The following is an 18,310-nucleotide window of genomic DNA, read 5'->3' on the forward strand; positions in this document are numbered from 1 at the left end:
CCTCCAATTGGACAAAATCATAGTCTGAAACTAAAAAATCTGAGTATGTGACCATCATACACATGAAATCTCAACTCTGACTGCCCAAAATCTGCAGTGTGACTCTGACTTTTGGCAACTAATGTTGACTTCTCTAAACTGCATAGTGTAGTGTATTCCAGCCTAAATTTCTAACAAAAATAATTACATTTACAACAAATGGCAATATTTATGAAACAAGATTAGAAACAACAAACTAAATGCTAAATTAAAGGTTGCTACAGACTTTACCTGTTTGTCTCTCTCTGAGCACTGAACAGTAACAAAGCTCCACCCATTTGCAAGCTCACCCTATCATCATATAAAGAAGGCAGACCAACCAGTGATTGATAGCAAGCTGTCCAATGAATAATTAGATGCTGTTTTTCAATGCAAATACCACTTATTATGCTCTTACAGCACTCTTACATCTGGGTGGGAACCAAAATGATGTGTTTAGAGTCTGTTGTCCAATGAACATTGATCTTGCTTCATTCAAATCAATACAGCTACCCAGTGAAACACAACTTCAGTGCCATAATTTTGTGGGCCATTTGTCAACAGAACATTGCATACAGAATCAAGTACAGCATTTTTCATGTTGTGAATTGCAACAATATTAATATTAATGGATATTTCAATATGTATGCACAACACCCTACTAATAATTTTATTCTACACATAAAAGTAATAAACCTGACCCTCAATATAAATTAAGTTTTTACTGTAAACTGGTGCATCAAATATAATGATATTATTGGAAATTTTAATCTGTTGTGGATAAGAATAAAACAAGGGTAGAAGAATTGTACTTTGGCGCTTGTCTCATCTGACAGTAGATCAGCGTGCCCTTGGTACCCAGTGAGTAATGCTCATCAGAATGGCCGTATTCCTCCATAAACCTTAAGTCTCATACACAATGAGAAACGGCGAGGTATAGGTTGAGAGACCATTTCTCTTGACATTCACAATGGCAGGCTCATCAGTCATGCTGTCAGAGGCTAGTTTGGAATTTATGAGGAATAACGATGGGTTGAAAATAGACGAAAGCCTTGCCCGTACTTCTGTATGGAGTGTTGTATGCTTTGCTTGACCCGGTCTGAAACCCTATTTCTTTCCGTCACTGACCCCCTTGGGCTGATTTTTCATTCAGAGTGATTCCAGAGTTTGGTGTCATATTAAAGTTATGGGTCTGTGCATGGCAGTAGGGCCTGGCAGTTGTCGTCCGGCAAAGGTTGAGACATTTCACAGGGTGATTTAGAAAACATTTTTACTTAATAATAATAGTCAAGGGAAAGTCATGAAAATTTATAAAATACCTCCATGGCCAATGTATAAATTCTTTAATCATTATCCAGTAAATTTAATGCAAATGAAAAAGTTATGGGTCCTTCAGCTTTTATTGTGGACACTGGGGTGTCTTAGAGCCAAAAAGTTGAAAGATACTCAACATGAGACCTTTGATTAACATGGAAATTGAAGCTGTGGGCGATGATAAGTCCAGAGCACAGGTGACAACTACATCTATTACATTTTGTTCTACTGCAAGTTTACGAGTGATGAGAATTGCAAACAACTGATTTAACGTTAAAGAAAGAGTCAAGGTTCATTTAAAAGCATTTGAAAACCATGAAAGATTCTTACTTTATAAGGATCTTTGTTCCTCTTTCAATCAAACCTTGTAATTCAACTTCCCAAACATGTAAGAATTACATAAAGAAAGCCACTGTTTTCTGTCTGATCCCCTGTGGTGGGTTGTTGTGGGATGGAAAACGGAGACCAAAACTCAAAATGTGTCTTTTAAGACTTAGCTGAAGGGCAAAAATTCTACTCCCCATCCAATTGCCTAGTTTACTAGACTTTATTGCAGTGAACTTGAGATTTACTTTCCCGTTTTTTTGTTTTTTTTTCTAACAACGAAATAGTGAACATTCAAGTGAAACTGAGATTGATGGACCAGTGCCATAGACATAAGGGAGGACTTGTCATATGTTCCAATAAGAACTCACTGTGCAAATGCCCCTCCAGAAGCCCTGCCATTTGCTTCTGCGGTAGTTGTTTTTCTCCCGTTGTTTTCTCCAGAGTTCAGGGACACTACATTGTCTGGCCGCAAACAAACCTTAATGTAGACAGAGCCAAGTCGGCAAATCTCAGTGAGTACACACAGCCAGACCCCCCTTGCCTTTTCAGCTGGAAGTACACAGGAGAGCGAGACATTTTTCAATGCATTTAGATGAGACCTTTAACAAAGGTCTCTAATGCAGATATCAATGATCCCTGAGAGAGGCTATTGGAGTGAAATTGGCTGACGGGGATGTCACTGCGTGCATGAAAAATGATGGGTCCAATTTGTCCGCATCTCTGCTCCCTCCCTGCAGCCTCAGTGCAAGGCTACGCGAACAGTCTTTAGAAGAGGAAGCGGCCTGTAGAGTTGTCTAACAAGTTAACTACTTGAATTGCCACTTTACCTCCAATTTTATTGGGCTGTCAGAGAGACCGTAGCAGAATATGATGAGTCAATGATCGCATCCATGGAAATAATAACATCCTTTGATTTCAGCCAGGCACCAGAGGAAGCATTTCCCTCAGTGCAAACGAATCTTTCCTCATTACAATTGCTAGAAAGAATCACTCTGCACCTATCCCTTGAACTCCTATAACAGGTCCGGAAGGGGTTCGATGATGACAGGGGCTTATTTTCATGGAGTGACTCCAGGAAGCCCAGTGATAGAGTGTTCAGCATTGCGCCCTTGAGGGGAAAGGTAAATTTGTGAAGTTAATCACTTAATGAGGCCAATTAAACATGGAGAGCTCAGGTGTAATGAGTGCCACCTCTGAGCCTGCAGCAAATGAGTTTCTCTCTCTGGGCAAAAGGATGACAGCAGGGTCTCCTCTGTTATCTGCCCCACAACCAAGAATGACCCACTTAGGTCATTCAAATAAACGTCCTAAGCAGCAGTAATAGGATATGCCAGTGTGTTTTGTGCAAGTATGGGCCTTCAGGCCACAAAATCAGGCATAAAACAGCAACACATGGTAATCATCACTCAAACCCTCCAGTATTTTGAAAGAATTGTACTGAATACTAACGCTGGGCTAACGTTAAAATCTAAAAAAAAAAAAAAAAAGTTCAAGTTCACCTACATCATGTCATTTTGTCTTGCTATGCTGTATTATTTGTAGAAAGGCTTAAATGTTTATGTAGACTATATTTATTGTAAATCTAGGAGTCATGTTTGATTTTGGGCAAAACAACAAAGATTTAGCCTCAAGCTAGTTTACCCAAAAAAAAAAATTACCCCACTCACCCTCAAGCCATCCAAGGTGTATATGACTTTCTTCTATCAGATGAAAACAATTGGAGTTATATTAAAAACTTTTATATTAACAATATGGAGGTCAAGATTTTGAAGCCAAAAAAAATGCATCCATCCATCATAAACAGTGCTCCACATGGCTCCAGGGTTTAATAAAGGCATCCAGAAGCGAAGCAATTCAAGTAGATGCACTTTTTTGGGCTTCAAAATCAAAATGCGATTATAAAGCTTGGAAGAGCCAGGAATTTTTTTATTATAACTCCGATTGTATTCGTCAATCATGGGGTAATTTTCATTTTTGAATGAACTATCCCTTTAAATGCTTTTTCCGTTTTGTCATAAAAAGTACTAAAAAGTACTGTGGGGGAAGTCGTGGCCTAATGGTTAGAGAGTCAGACTCGCAATCCAAGGGTTGTGAGTTCGAGTCTCGGGCCGGCAGGAATTGTAGGTGGGGGGAGTGAATGTACAGTGCTCTCTCCACCTTCAATACCACGACTTAGGTGCCCTTGAGCAAGGCACCGAACCCCCAACTGCTCCCCGGGCACCGCAGCATAAATGGCTGCCCACTGCTCCGGGTGTGTGTTCACGGTGTGTGTGTGTTCACTGCTGTGTGTGTGAACTTTGGATGGGTTAAAAGCAGAGCATGAATTCCGAGTATGGGTCACCATACTTGACTGTATGCCACGTCACTTTCACTTTCACATTCACTAAGAAGGTACCATGGTACAGCTATTAGATTAAAATAACATAATTTCCAGTAGGTACTATATTTGCTTTAAAAAATATTTTATACTGTATGAATGTGTGTATTATGAATTAAATTTAGATGTACTACATCCACCATGTTGTCACTGTCATGTGACCTAGTGGCCTCATGGGATAGTAAAGTTTCCACTAGATTCACACTTCAGATTGTCGCTGAACGTAGTAGGTACTTCCCAGGTACTTTTCGCCTACTGTTCTATTTTTTTTTTTTTTTTTACGAATTCGGACATATTACTCAGCTCAAGTACTGTTATTCACCCATAGTATGGAAATAGGCATATAGTCTTCCGAAAATTAGATAAATGGTACTTCTTATATTATGTTTAATAAAAGCTACTTTGTACTTTATCATGGGCTATTATTTACCATATTATATGATCCCAATCATAGCATCAAGAACATTTTGATAAAGATGGACAAATTTTAAGTGAGTCACCACAAAATAAGTAATCTGATGCAAATAGGGTAAAATAACCCCTGCCCTCATTTACCTCATAATGCATTGCAAAAAGAGAGGTTTTTCATCTGATGATAATACACCTCTTCATAAAATGGCAGGTGACCGTGTATTGCAAGGCTGTGACTAAAATACATCTTTGATTTACACTTATTCCATTATTAGCCCGTCTTTGAAGTGACCTGAGAGCACTCGCTAACTCTCCTCATTACGTAGACAGAAATTGGGTAGCTGTAGAGGACTTTGATGTTTCCCGACACCCATGAACCTGGGAGCAAAACATTGTACTCTCTTACATCAGATACAATGTTCGTCCCTTGGGGCAGTACATTCATTAAATGTGATAGGAACAGATAAAAGACAATGTCCTTCCCCTTGTCAAGATTAGGTTGAGGCATTGGGTGATGTTGCAGGGCGACTAAGACTGTGATTTTACAGACCAAAACATACCCTGAGTAGATTTAAAAATGCATAAGTAAAGAACATGCTGCAATTACTGACATTACTGCTGTCTGATGAGATTTATTAGTCTGCGATTTGCTTGATTCTGACAGATCTCGGAAACAGGGCAATATGCATGGCAGGTAAATGATGGCCTTCATAAAACATTATATTACTGCAATGAAATGGCATAAATCTTTCATAACATGGGTCAACGTTATATGCAAAACAGATTTCACTCTGGTAGGATGTTCAGAGGAAGGGCAGGATATGGGCATGTAGAGACATCAATTTCTATACTTAATGTACTAAAGGTAAAGTATGTCCTTTTCTAGGCTTTGTAGTTAGTAGCACTATTAATTCTCTGTTTGTATAAGCATCTTGATCAGCTCCACAATTTTGTTATGAAGCTATAACAACAAAAAAACAACAAAAAAACAATACAAAACAAAAACAAAAAAAAAAAAAAAAAAAAAAAAAAAAACAAAAAAAACACAACAAAAAAAAAAAAAAAAAAAAAAAAAAAAAAAACCTAAAAAAATGATGACATATATACAATTACAGCAATAAAACAAACCAAAAGAAATACAATAAATTAATTACAAAAATAAAGCAAAACAAAAAATAATCAAAACAAATAAAACAATACAAATACAAAACAAAATACAGACAAAAAATAACAATAAAACCCAACTAAAAACAGAAACAATTATAACAAAACAAACACAATTACAACCATACAATAAACTGAAAAAATAAATAAATACAACAACAAAACAAAAAAAATGAATCAAAACAAACAAAACAAATACAAAAGAAAATGGGGACAAAAACAAAACAATTACAACAATAAAACAAACCTAAAAACAAACAATAAAACAAATCAAATGCAACAATAAAACAAAACAAAAATAGAATTTTTTTTAAAAAAAAGTCTCAATATTTACAATGACAGGATTAGATGATTATCAATAACAGTATGACAGTGGCATTCCACTTTATCTAAATGATAAATGAAAATGATTCCAAAGCTAATTCAACTATTTAAAGAGAATTTTCAAGCAACGAGTTAGTATAAACACTGCACTGTATTCTACTAAAATTATATACTAACATTTGTAATAACACTTAAAAACTTAATAATTTAAATTTCAAAGGCATTAACATTCAAATTAGTGGAATGCATCAAAATGCTTGTTCCTACAGAAAAACTGTATTAAAAGCAGTCCTGAGGCTTGCACTCCGACATGTTTGTGTTCAGGATTCACCCTCTGACATAAAGCATGAAAAGCAGCGTGGCCATCCATGCAGCTAAGCAGTAAAGCTCAAATGCAAATGGCACAACACTCTGCTCCAGTGCTGCCTCATCAGTTCTGACACCCTGCTGGAGTGGTAATCTGTGAGCCATATGCATAGCAAAGCATCATGGCCATCTGCCCTGGGAACACACGCATCCATCTTCCTGAGGATACAGGTTTGTATACATGTAGGTCCGGGGCATGTCGGGAGGATGAGAAAACAAAACAGGAGAGTGAGTTTAAATACCACTGGCTCCCTCTACTGTGCTAAATACTCTTCACTAATAACAATTAACAATCAAAGCTAGGACTTAATGGTATAGTTCAGTTCAAAATCAAACTTGAACCGGGTTCCAAAAAATTCAAAATAAATATTCGACATATTCGATTTCTACAATTGGGCAGTAATTAAATGCCCCTTTCTGCTGATTGGACAGCCAAAGATCAAACCGTGCTGTCATCAGTTCTTCCACAGTTTTCACACAGCAGAATAATAGTCCTCCGCTGCTACAGTTGTACAGATTCTTAATGCATTTATTGCAACTATATTTAATCTTTTTTTCATCAAACAAACAGACTAATGAAATCGACACAACTCATACCGGGGCAGAGTCTAGACGGGGCTTTCTTCTGTGTAAACCAGCGGTTCTTAAAGAGATAGAGGGTCCATGAAATAATTTGCTATAGCCTACCGTATTTTACAGACTGTAAAGTCGCTTTTTTTAGCATGATATATACTGTGATTTTTTCCCAAAGTGACTTTTATGATGCATTTAACATCAAATAATCTAAATCAATCCAAAAAAAAAATACAAGCATTGGTTCATGTTTGTGGCATGCACCAGAAAGATGCTCAAGGAGACAAAGAAATGCACTCTGTTGTTCTCTTTATTTTTCAAAACCATGACATTTTGTAGTTATTTTGAACGTAACGCTACAAAAAAAAAAATAAACATCATAATATAACAGATCTAATTATTAATACAAATTACATACTAAAAAAACCAAGTGAACATCTATCAGTGCTCAATAATAATTTAAACTGCATATTTAGACTGATTTAATTATGACTGCTGCTTATTTCCTGTGCTCTTCAATACTGGTCTGCGTTTGACTGTAGTCGCATGTCTGCTTATTAAGTTTATTTAACCCATCACAATTTATTGGAACTGTGTGAACTAGAGTAACTGTTCACCTTAAAGATGTTCTAAAGGCTTATTACTTTTTTTCCAAAACACACACAAAAATGTTTGTTTTTGTTTGTTTTTTTAAGCGGATTCATATCTGTCGTAAAATAATCCTATGCATCTCATGGGATTTATATTCCAAGCATTCTGAAGGTATACTGTGGTGAGAAACAAACCGAAATGTCAAGTTATTACATTTTATGAAAATTTTGCATTGCAGTCCTGTGTTTGAGCACATATCCTTTTGAGATATCAAATACAATTTTCTATTATATATATTCAATTTTATAATTGAAAGCTGCAGAATCTTGACGCAACTGTTTTCCATATGCCAAGAGTTAAAAATGACACATAAACTAGTGGTCCATATGACTTGTGCACTTTATGTTAAGTCTTCAGAAGCCATAAGATGGCTTTGTTAGGCTTAACAAATCAAACTGACTCTCGGTTGGCCCAAAATAATGACTTGTTTACTGATCTAGTCAAGTTTAACTCATGGACTGGAATCATCAAAGAAAGATACCAAGCACCATTTGTAGCCTATTCACGCAGTTTTTCTCAAGTTTGGAACAATTTAAGGTTGAATAAATAATCACAATATAATTGTTTTTGGGTATTCCTTTAATAAGGATGGTGGGTTAGAATCCATCTACCCATTTCCCCCCTTTATCCCATAATTTCTCAAACAGGGCAAAAATCAGTAAAGTAAAATAAAACATAAATTTCTAAAATGATCCAAATATTTATATAAATATAATTAAAACGATTGATATAATTTACATAAATTCATTTTTTAACAGTGTTAACATGCTCCATACCAAATGTCTTCTTGAGAATGATGCAGTAAACCTTACCAGACCAATCTAAGAATGATATCACCATAGACCAATCTGTTCTCTTTTATTTTTAGAATATTTCCTCAGAGCATCTAATCAGTGCACAAACCCCAGCAACACCAATGTCTCCCTGCCTGGCATCTTATCATACACTTGGGGCTTTAATCCTGTCTTCCAGTCATTAACAAGAAATAAGCGGATGGCAGTCTGGGGGAAAAAAACAAAGCCATTCTAGTGGTTCTGCATGATGTCAGTGCTAAAAAGCATTTTAAGAGAGAGAGGCTTGTACATTTCCAACAGTTCCGAGACTCATGGTGTTTCAATCAAGAAAGGAGATTCTGTTAACCAAAGGAACAGGGTGCTTTCAGTTCAGCTGGGATCAATTTAAGGACTTGCATAACTCTAAAATGTCTGCATTAATGGTTTCAAAGACTCTGCTCAAGGTGAAGGAACATAAACTGGGTTTTGATACTTTTGGTTGGGCATTTAATTAACTGAAAGTGAAGCTGTAAAGAAGGTTTAAGATGACAGCTACACAATGCTCTGAGACAGGTTGTCTGAACTCCTGCTAATAAGTGGCGAATATATCCCAAAGGTGTGTGACATGATCCTGTACCATCTGGCAGTCATCATAATAAAACTTTTAGGCAAACTTGTGAAGTTAGAATTTTGAAATGTCAGGTATTTTATTATTTCATTACTGACAACATTTTTAGTCAAATACTATGGCTACTTATGAATGGCCATCAATGGAGAAAAATGTTTTTTGCTGCCAGATGGTGTAATTATGACATTTACCATCAAGGGCTAACAAGGCCATGCGAACATGTCAGATTTTTGATTTGGCCAAATTTGGATTGGGAGTTTAGGATCTGTTGTCTGACCAATATACACACACACACACACATTTGTTTTTGTTTTTTTGTCATATGCTCACCAAAGCAACATTGATTAATAATACAGTAAAAATAGTACCAATACACATTACATTTTCATAATAAAATCAAAAAACAAAAAAGCCAAACATAATTATTTTTGTGAAAACAGATCATTTGTAGGATTCTTTAATGCATAGAAAATTCAAAAGAACATAATTTATTTGAAATAGAAATCTTTGTAACAATGTAAAACTTCTGAACAATTTAATGAATCTTTGCTGAAATTAAAAATCTTAAATAAATAAATAAATAAAAACCTACTGAGCACAATGGTAGTGTAAAGAATACATAATTTAAATATAATATTTACCAAATACAGAACTGCATGAGGTGTATTTTATGAAAATCTGTTTTATAAAAACTAAAAAGTCATTTAAAAGTTTGTGTAAGCATAGTTTGCAAAAATACATTTAAACTGACTACTTATTGAATTTTTTCAATTGGTAATAAAATGACATTTTTAATATTTATTACTTAAAAGTACTAAAATAATTAATTGAACCACTAAGGAACTAGAATTATTAAAGAGTAATCAGACTCAGAACCAGAAATAATCATTAAATCTCTTTACGATTCCCATCCCTACACATTTCATCTTAAAATACTACATTATCTGAGAGCATCATAGTATGATCCATCTGATCTTAGTGCAGCTGATATTCAAAATACTAAAAGCATCAGACCAATAACTTGATGCAAAGCTATTTTAATGTTTTAAAGACCCAACCAAGACATGCATGTCAATTTAAATTAAAGATGTCTTTGTGCATTATGATATCATACTCAATAACCATTGATCTTAGAGCAGAGGGCAGACTAAAGCATGTGACATAAAAAAAGCTATGTTGTCCTTGCAATGCCAATGCAGAGCTCGTATGATGTCATCAGCCACTCTGACAATGATGTGTCGGTAGATTTTATCAATCACAGAGTAAATTATCTATACCACCATTTCACAAATGAACAAAGCGAATTAAACCTCAGCTTCTAGTCCATTAACACAGGGGTGAACCCAAGGATTTAGGAAGGATGTGTGTTCCTACATTTCAGTAAAGTGCTTTTAATAAGAGCATTCGGTTGAAAGGCCAGGCATTGTTCTTCTAAAAGTGCCACATTTACTTAGTATACAATTACAAAGCAGAGAGCCGAGGCAGCCCGAGAAATTATTTTGCATTCCCCATTGTGAACAAAGACATAAACCATGACCTGCAGGTCAATCATTAGTCCCTGTTCTATACTTGTCTGATACTTTGCAAGCCGCATGTTTAATTTGTTAATTCATGGCATAGCGGCAGTCCATCCAAGGGATTAAAACCTCAAGCAATAACCCCGTTATTAAAATACTGGTTTCATAGACTTATAACCTCCCACCCTCCACAAAAAGTTCATGCGATTAAAAACTAATCGAGTAAAATAATTTATCAAAAGCGCCACGATGGTTCCCACTCAAGACCTTTGTTTCTTAATTATTAATTCCCACAATTAGGCAACTTACTATGTACTGAGTGTGAGGGCCCATGCAATATTAATAGCGATGCATAATTATGTAATACATTCCAGACATAAGAAGCTATATATCCACAGTGGGCTTGTCAAGATAAAGACATTTTTATTTGCTTTATAAGATTGTTTCATCTCCAAGAGGGTTTTGGTAGATAAAAGAGCCACAACTGCAGGGGTTTTAGTGACCTCCCATATTATTTCTATCAAGTTTAAGACACACGAACATTAGGAAAGTATTCCAACACAACAGGCAGTCTTGCTATCAAAGTGCACAGAATGCATCAAAGGCTTACCTCAAAGAAAAAAATATGGATGAACCACAGAGTCTGTCAACAAGGGAACAAATAGCACCCCTGAATTAGGCTGTAGAACGCAGTGCATTGTGTGATAAATTATATATTATGTTCATGCCAGTATTGGAAGATTATTGAAGGTCTTCATGGTGCCTGAAGCAAATATGGAACCCCATCTACAATGGACTCGCTGGAGAAGTTTGGCTTTCATCTCGAGATATGCTTCAAAGCTTGCTTCGAACAGAGCAAACTGGCAATCAAACTAATGTGTAACCGGGCAGTTGTGCACTTCACAAATCCCATCATCAGAACAGCAGCTGAGATCACACAGAGACAGAACCGTCTCCTCATACAAGGTCTTCCGAACATTATTTTGTTCCATGTTAGAAGCTATGGCGGGATGCTTTGAAACTCTTTAATGTCTTGCTTGTGGCATGCGAGTGAACATCCTCATCGACCAGAAATCTTCATATATATGAATAAACAGAAAGCTTCAGAATAACTCTTCTTGTTCAAATCTTCATCTTGGATTTCTTATTTGTAAGGACACCACATAACTCTTTGATAATATTTTATGTTCACATCTAAATTCACATTAAATATAATGAACTGAATATACTTCTAATTGCTCAACGAGTTTTCATTTAGTACATACCTGATACTTAAACGCCATTAGGTCCGCAGTTCAAGGTTACTTTTTTCTTTTCTGAATAAATGTAAAAAAAAAAAAAAAAGTGACATGAATTAGAAAATACAATATTATTAATTCAGAGCGACAAGTTCAGAGTGAGCTTGACATGGCAACCCACTCGACAGGCTACTGATATAACTAAAAGTGCATTATTTATTATGTATTTAAAAAAATATTATTCATTCATAGAAGTGTGAAACTTTTTTAGGCAAGACACCCCAGGTGAATAGAGTAAAGAATTTAAAAATATTACCATACTTCTCCAGTTAACTGTTTTCTAAAATGTTATGTTTAAATATGCGAATCTATCTAATTAAATATGTACTAATCTGCATCAATTTCCAGAACAGAAATCTGAACATTGGATAAAGCAAGGTTCAAAATTCTTTATTTTGTTGACATATTAAAGGTTTGTATTCCCTCCATAAATCGTAAAATACTGTTAACAGTATTGTTAACATGTTTTTAGGATTAAAATCTAAAATCTGGCATACAGTATGCTATATGGACAAACCCCTCAGTAAAAAACCTTCAAAATATAGATGAGAATAAAACTGTTAAGTGCTACTGAAATGGAAATTTATGGCTCAGTGCAGAAGAAAAAACATGCTCCTTTAAAGATGTGGATTGAATGCAAAGAATAAGTGCAATAAAATAAGCTCTTGTATTTTGGATGTTTTCTTTCCACTAGTCTGAAACATCATGTTATGTAAATCCAAATATCCCAAAATCTCAAATCTGACTAGTATATGAAAAAAAACAATGTTTTGCCTAGTGTCTTGCCTAAAATGGGAATAAAGAAAGTAGGTTAAATGGTTCAAAAATCATTTTGGGAAACTGTTTGATAGGACACTGAAAGTGACACCATAACATATGATACTCCCACACATTACATGACTACTGCATATTACATGATTGATGTTCATTATTCCTGTTGTATAAAACAAGATACAAAGTGGTGAGGTACACATTGCAGATCATGTAATACTACACGAAATGAGCGCTGAGCACTAAGCCCTAGCCCCAATCACAATCCAAAGAAAACATGTATGTACTTTTACATCTGTGAAGAGTTTCCTGTTTCCAATGGACACTGGAGGGCTGCCATCTATTTTGAGGTTTGGTACGGATTAGACATTTTGATATTAAACAGGAAGGTTTCAGAAGTCTTCCTCTTGAGTAGAATACTAGATTTTAGTTTAGAACCAAAAAGAAAGAACTTAAAAAGACTACAGTATGTAAAATACAAGAAATCACAGCTGTGAAATGCCAAGCACAAACAAAATATCTTGCATCTAGAGTGTCATTCATATGTTTACGCGTCCATATCTAGTGCAGAACTTGCCATGAAAACATCTAAATGACTTTATCTCTTCCAGTTACTGCATGAGAGGTAAAGCTATTAAGAGAATGGGAAACAAATGGAAGCTTTAAAGGCTAAATTTACATAGAGAATAAAAGAAGCATGCTGAGATGTCCATCATATGCAGGATAATGGTGCGGTTATGTTCACCCAGGGGGTCATGCCTGCATTTGTTAAGCTTATGGCTTCAACCTATAAAGTTCTGGTATGGAACTGGTCAAGTTTGACAGCTCCTCAGCTCCCATGGACTTATGGGATAGCAAAGTGTCTATATTTGCCTTCCAGCAGATGCAGTGTGTCATCTAAATATCGCTGAGTTTTTGAACATCTACTAAATTGAGGTAGTGCTTGTTGCATAAGGTATAATATGGAAGTACACATACAATGTAAAGGTAGTTGTAAATTATTAAATATATTCAAGGAAGATGATCAATCACAATTCAGTATGCAAAAATATGTGTAAAAAAAGAAAAAAAAAGTTTAAATTAGTTTTTTATTTTCTCATTTTAACTGTAGCAACTTTAAAAATTGTATATTTATCTTAGATATGTCTATATTTTTATTGTTTTTAATTTTATTTTAGCACATCAAGTTAAACAAAATTAAAATGAGAAATGTTTCATCCATAACTGACTTCAAATAAGTTTTTATTTTATTTCAGTTAAGGTTTATTTCATTTGAAGTATATAAAAAAAAAAAAAAGAAAAAAAAAAAAAAAACTAGATTTTTCATGATTTTAGTTTGATAAACGTCACAATGACATTGGTGTTGGGTACATTCTGAATGTTAAATATTCATTTAATATTCACTGTGATGATCTCATATGGTATCAGTACCTGGATGGTGTGTCTAAACTGTTATTTTGTAATCAAGAACATGGTGATATACTGTACAATTAGTGTATTAGTGGTCTCTTTATAAGCGTATCATGTACACTTGCACCCCAGGAATTTTGGCTGTTGTTTTACCAGGCATTTAGGAACTTACCCTTTAAAAACTTAGACATATGCGATCGTATTCCACACTTCTTTGAGGACATCTCCTCCCCCTTTGTCCCCAAAAAACAAAAAACAAAATCACACCCTTATATAAAAACACATCAAAACACAACAATACCATAATAAAATTTAGTGAAGCTGTCAAGTAACACCTTAAAATGATATATTAAAGTCAGGCTAATGCCTCTTTTGAAGTGAAAAGAAAGAAATATGACTTTTACTCATGCACTATCACATGAGTACTACATAGATGATAATCAGCTCAATTAGGATGCCTGAAGTGGTTTGTGTTTCTTCTATTTGGATTGCATTTTATAAATGCATTAAGAAAATATCTTTAGAGACTAAGTGTAGATCTAAGCATAGATTTTATGCTTGTAACTAAAATTACACGATTAAAAGAATTGATCACCCAAAAATGAAAATCTGCTGAAAATTTACTCACACTCAGGCCATGATGAGTTGATGAGTTTGTTTGTTCATCAAAACAGATTTGGAGAAATCTAACATCACTTGCTCACCAGAGGATTTTATGAAGCTATACTTATTGTGCACAAAGAAAACAAAAATAACGACTTTATTGCCCAATTTCTTCTCTTCCGTCTCAGTATACTGCACATTTATGAGAGTAACACGTGTTTTTTTTACACAGAAAAAGTATTCTCATGGCTTCATAACATTATGGTTGAACCACTGATGTTGCATGGACTATTTTAACAATGTCCTTACTACCTTTCTGGTTCTAAAACGTAATAGTTGCGTTGCTGTCTAGGGTCAGAAAGCTCCCGAATTTCATGAAAAATATCTTAATTTGTATTCTGAAGATAAAGGTCTAACGGGTTTGGAACTACATGAGGGTCAGGAATTCACTTTTAGGTGAACTATACCTTTAACTGAAAATTTAGATTGACAGCTGTGATCAGCATTCACTTTCGATGTGAAAAAAAAGGAGCAGCTTGGACATTCTTCAAAACATCTTCTTTTGTGTTTTATGCAAGAAAGAAGCTAGTTTCAAAAGACATGAGGGTGAATAAACAATGAAAGAACCAAGAGAAACTTGTGAAAAAACATGGCAACATTTAAATATTTTTGTGACAGGGACTCGAGATGTTTTCTTAAGTGGTCCAGTGGCCCACTGGACAAAACCTGTGCATCTCCATCTGATTAATGACTATCCACTGTCTATAAACAGTAATTGAATGGTCTACTGCAGAGGCCTTGAAAGCCTAGGAGAGCCGCTTGCAGCCTGTGCTATCGTCTGGGGTTGATTATGGTTGACCTTGTGTGAAGCGCACTTTGAAACAGTGAGTCTAAGCTGGAGAACTGTAGCCAGGGAGCAAAGCAGAAGATAAATGAACAGATACTGTATTGACACTGCAAAAGGAGATCAATAATGTGATCAATATCTATTTGATTTTTATCACAAAACTCTGTGGAGGAGGAAGACGATTGATCAAACGTGCCAGGACACATCGACATATCTAACAATATTAATTAAGAAAAACTGCTTTGGTGACTGATTGCTAAATCAGTCAATATTGTTCAAATCAAAACAAACGATTTCTGCATTCAGATGTACAGCCTAATTCTTTCTCAGGATGGATTTACTGTAAGCTTTGTACTACAGTAATTGTCTTAACATGCTAAATGAGTCCTTAGGCATGGTTATTATGATAAGAGTTAATAGAAGTTAGAATAATTAAATATTATGGTTATAAATTATTGTGATTAAGTCAAGTTAAAGTATTTTATTGTTATTTGTTCCTAAAAAAACTAAAACATTTGATTATGAACATTAAGTTATTCTAAATAGCATTTGAAAGCACAAATATACAGTGCACACCCAGTGTTGAAACTTTATTTCGCTAATTGAAATAAACTGAAATAATATGAAATATAAATATTAGATGAAAAAAACTAAACTAAATATGCAAATTAGAAATGTTGCCTCAATGAAATACTAAATAAAACTAAATGAAATAAACAAGTTCAAGTTGAAGTGCTAAAATTAATTTACTAATACTAAAACTGAAACAAATAAATATAAATAATAAAAATAAAGCTAATATAAATGACAAAAGCACATAAAATTACTCAAACTTAAACTAGAAACTTAAAACTAGAAATATAAAAACAAAAGCTAAATAAAAATATTAATAAATACCACAGTAGTATAATGCTAAAATAACTGTTCACATTAAAATTAGAAAATTAATATAATTATTAATTTCATAACAGGGACAGTTTTTTTTCTCTTTTCCCTTCTCCCAGTAACAAAACATACTTCAGCAAATTTATTTGTGATTTATCTGCAAGTAAATTGTATATAAATACCAAATCATTGCATACACTTTACTGTAAACGGTAACTGTAAACAATCTTGATGTCTTTATGACAGCTCAGCTTTTCTTTTATCTATGTGCTGGGGTTCAGTGTGTGTTAATGCAAATCAAAAATGGCATCATTTCTGTTAAGGAGGCTGTTCTAACTAAAACACTATCATATAATTGAATCTGTTCATCAATAAAAAGCGCAACTCTAGTAACAGTAGCAGGCGATATAATTCAAAGGCGCGTCAACGATGAGGTAATATTTATTTTGAAGCATGACTCATATATAGTGAATGAAATGTTTTAAGAAGCTTTCAAATACATCAAGCTTTTAAGAAGCCTTATTAAATTACATGCTTTTAAACATCAGAGGGTCTATGGATATGAGCACTTTCTCACCAAAGCAGCATTTTTACATTATGATTGCTTGCCTACTTAGCTCAGGTTCTGTTGCAACAACATATTTGTTATGCTTTGTTCTCATGCGAACACAATAAGGCTGTCATTGTAAAATATATCATAGATTAAAACCGTCACCTCGATATGAAATGCACAGCAGCTTCATAATAACTCATTATCACAAAATATCTAGGCCATAATGTACACGTTACTGTCAGAATCTTATGAAATAGATCCGTTCGAGGGTCATAATCAAGCGTTACGATGCTGGATAATAAACACGGCCGGAAAAAAAAAAAAACAGCAATCAGCTACAATTGCAAATACAATACAAGCCTTCAGCGTGCCAATATTTATTGGACATTGTTGAGTGCTGGGGAACATGGTTAATGGTTAACATTACGCAGTCCTTCTGAGCAAGTCCTGCAAGATTAGCACTTACATGTCTTTAGTGCCGACACAGTGAACGGTCATAAAAAGGAGCCCTCATCCGCTCTTGTAAATCAAATCATGTTTTGAGCGGTGATGATGATTCTGCCAATTAGTTGAGGCTGGACTGGTGAGAATTACTACTCACTATTACACATGGTCCATTCCCGAGATCTATAGCCAACCCTCGATTTGGCAATCTCCATACAGGACTAAATGTGATAAGAAATGAATTATACTATTGATGAGGTCCTTAACAAGGTAATAACCGCGCTCCCCAGTCAATAATTATTCCGATAAGAATATCTTTATTATGAAAATGCCGACTACAGCAGAAAGTCACAGCACCAAAACAATACCCACTGGTGTAATTGCCTTTGTCTGAAATTATAGTTTTCATTAAATGGAATGCTGCATGTTATTGATTGTTTAAATAAGACTCGATATCTTCCTGTTTCAAAGCACTGTGAAATTGCATGGCATTGTAATATTCCAATGCATTGTTGTGTCTGTTCATCAATGTTATGAGATTCACACTATAACGAGTCAAGGACTATTGGCCACAATAACTGCTTTATCTAAATGGGCTAATTTTATGGGGTTAGATCACAGACAAAAAAAAAAAAGCAAATCGCTGCCTCTCTCCTCATGACCTCATCTACTTTGTGAACAGAATGGAGAGGGAATATGACAGACATGTGGTGCTTTCCATGCAAGGTCAATGGGGGATATTAAAGAACATTAAAGTTATCTGGTTTTTAATAACATTCTCTAAAAATTGTTATGCACAAAATACTTTTTGATGCATCTCCTAAAAATACGTTGTTGAATTTTTCACTTAAAATTTTTAAAACATTACTAGTGATTACTTGATTGAGAATTAATACCCACAACTATATTGAAAATATAAAACCATAAGGATTGTAAAATGATTAAATAAATAAACAGCCAAGAAGAACCAGGAAAAAATAAAAATTTTGAATGGTAAGAGAACATTTAGAAATAATGTTAACTCTAATGGTAACATTAGCTAAACGTTCTTGGAAC

The 18,310-nt window shown here is 34.6% G+C and overlaps 1 long non-coding RNA gene across 1 annotated transcript; it reads right to left on the reverse strand.

Annotated features, from left to right (window-relative positions):
- Positions 1 to 5,934: 5,934 nt before the first annotated feature.
- Positions 5,935 to 14,161, reverse strand: LOC122140234. Its single transcript, XR_006156923.1, has 3 exons — positions 14,095 to 14,161; positions 11,709 to 11,759; positions 5,935 to 6,460 (listed from the first exon to the last, which is right to left on the reverse strand). It is a non-coding gene; the product is annotated as an uncharacterized LOC122140234 (long non-coding RNA).
- Between the last annotated feature and the right edge of the window lie 4,149 nt (positions 14,162 to 18,310).

The sequence above is a fragment of the Cyprinus carpio genome, chromosome B17, assembly GCF_018340385.1.
Source record: "Cyprinus carpio isolate SPL01 chromosome B17, ASM1834038v1, whole genome shotgun sequence".
NCBI lineage: Eukaryota > Metazoa > Chordata > Actinopteri > Cypriniformes > Cyprinidae > Cyprinus > Cyprinus carpio.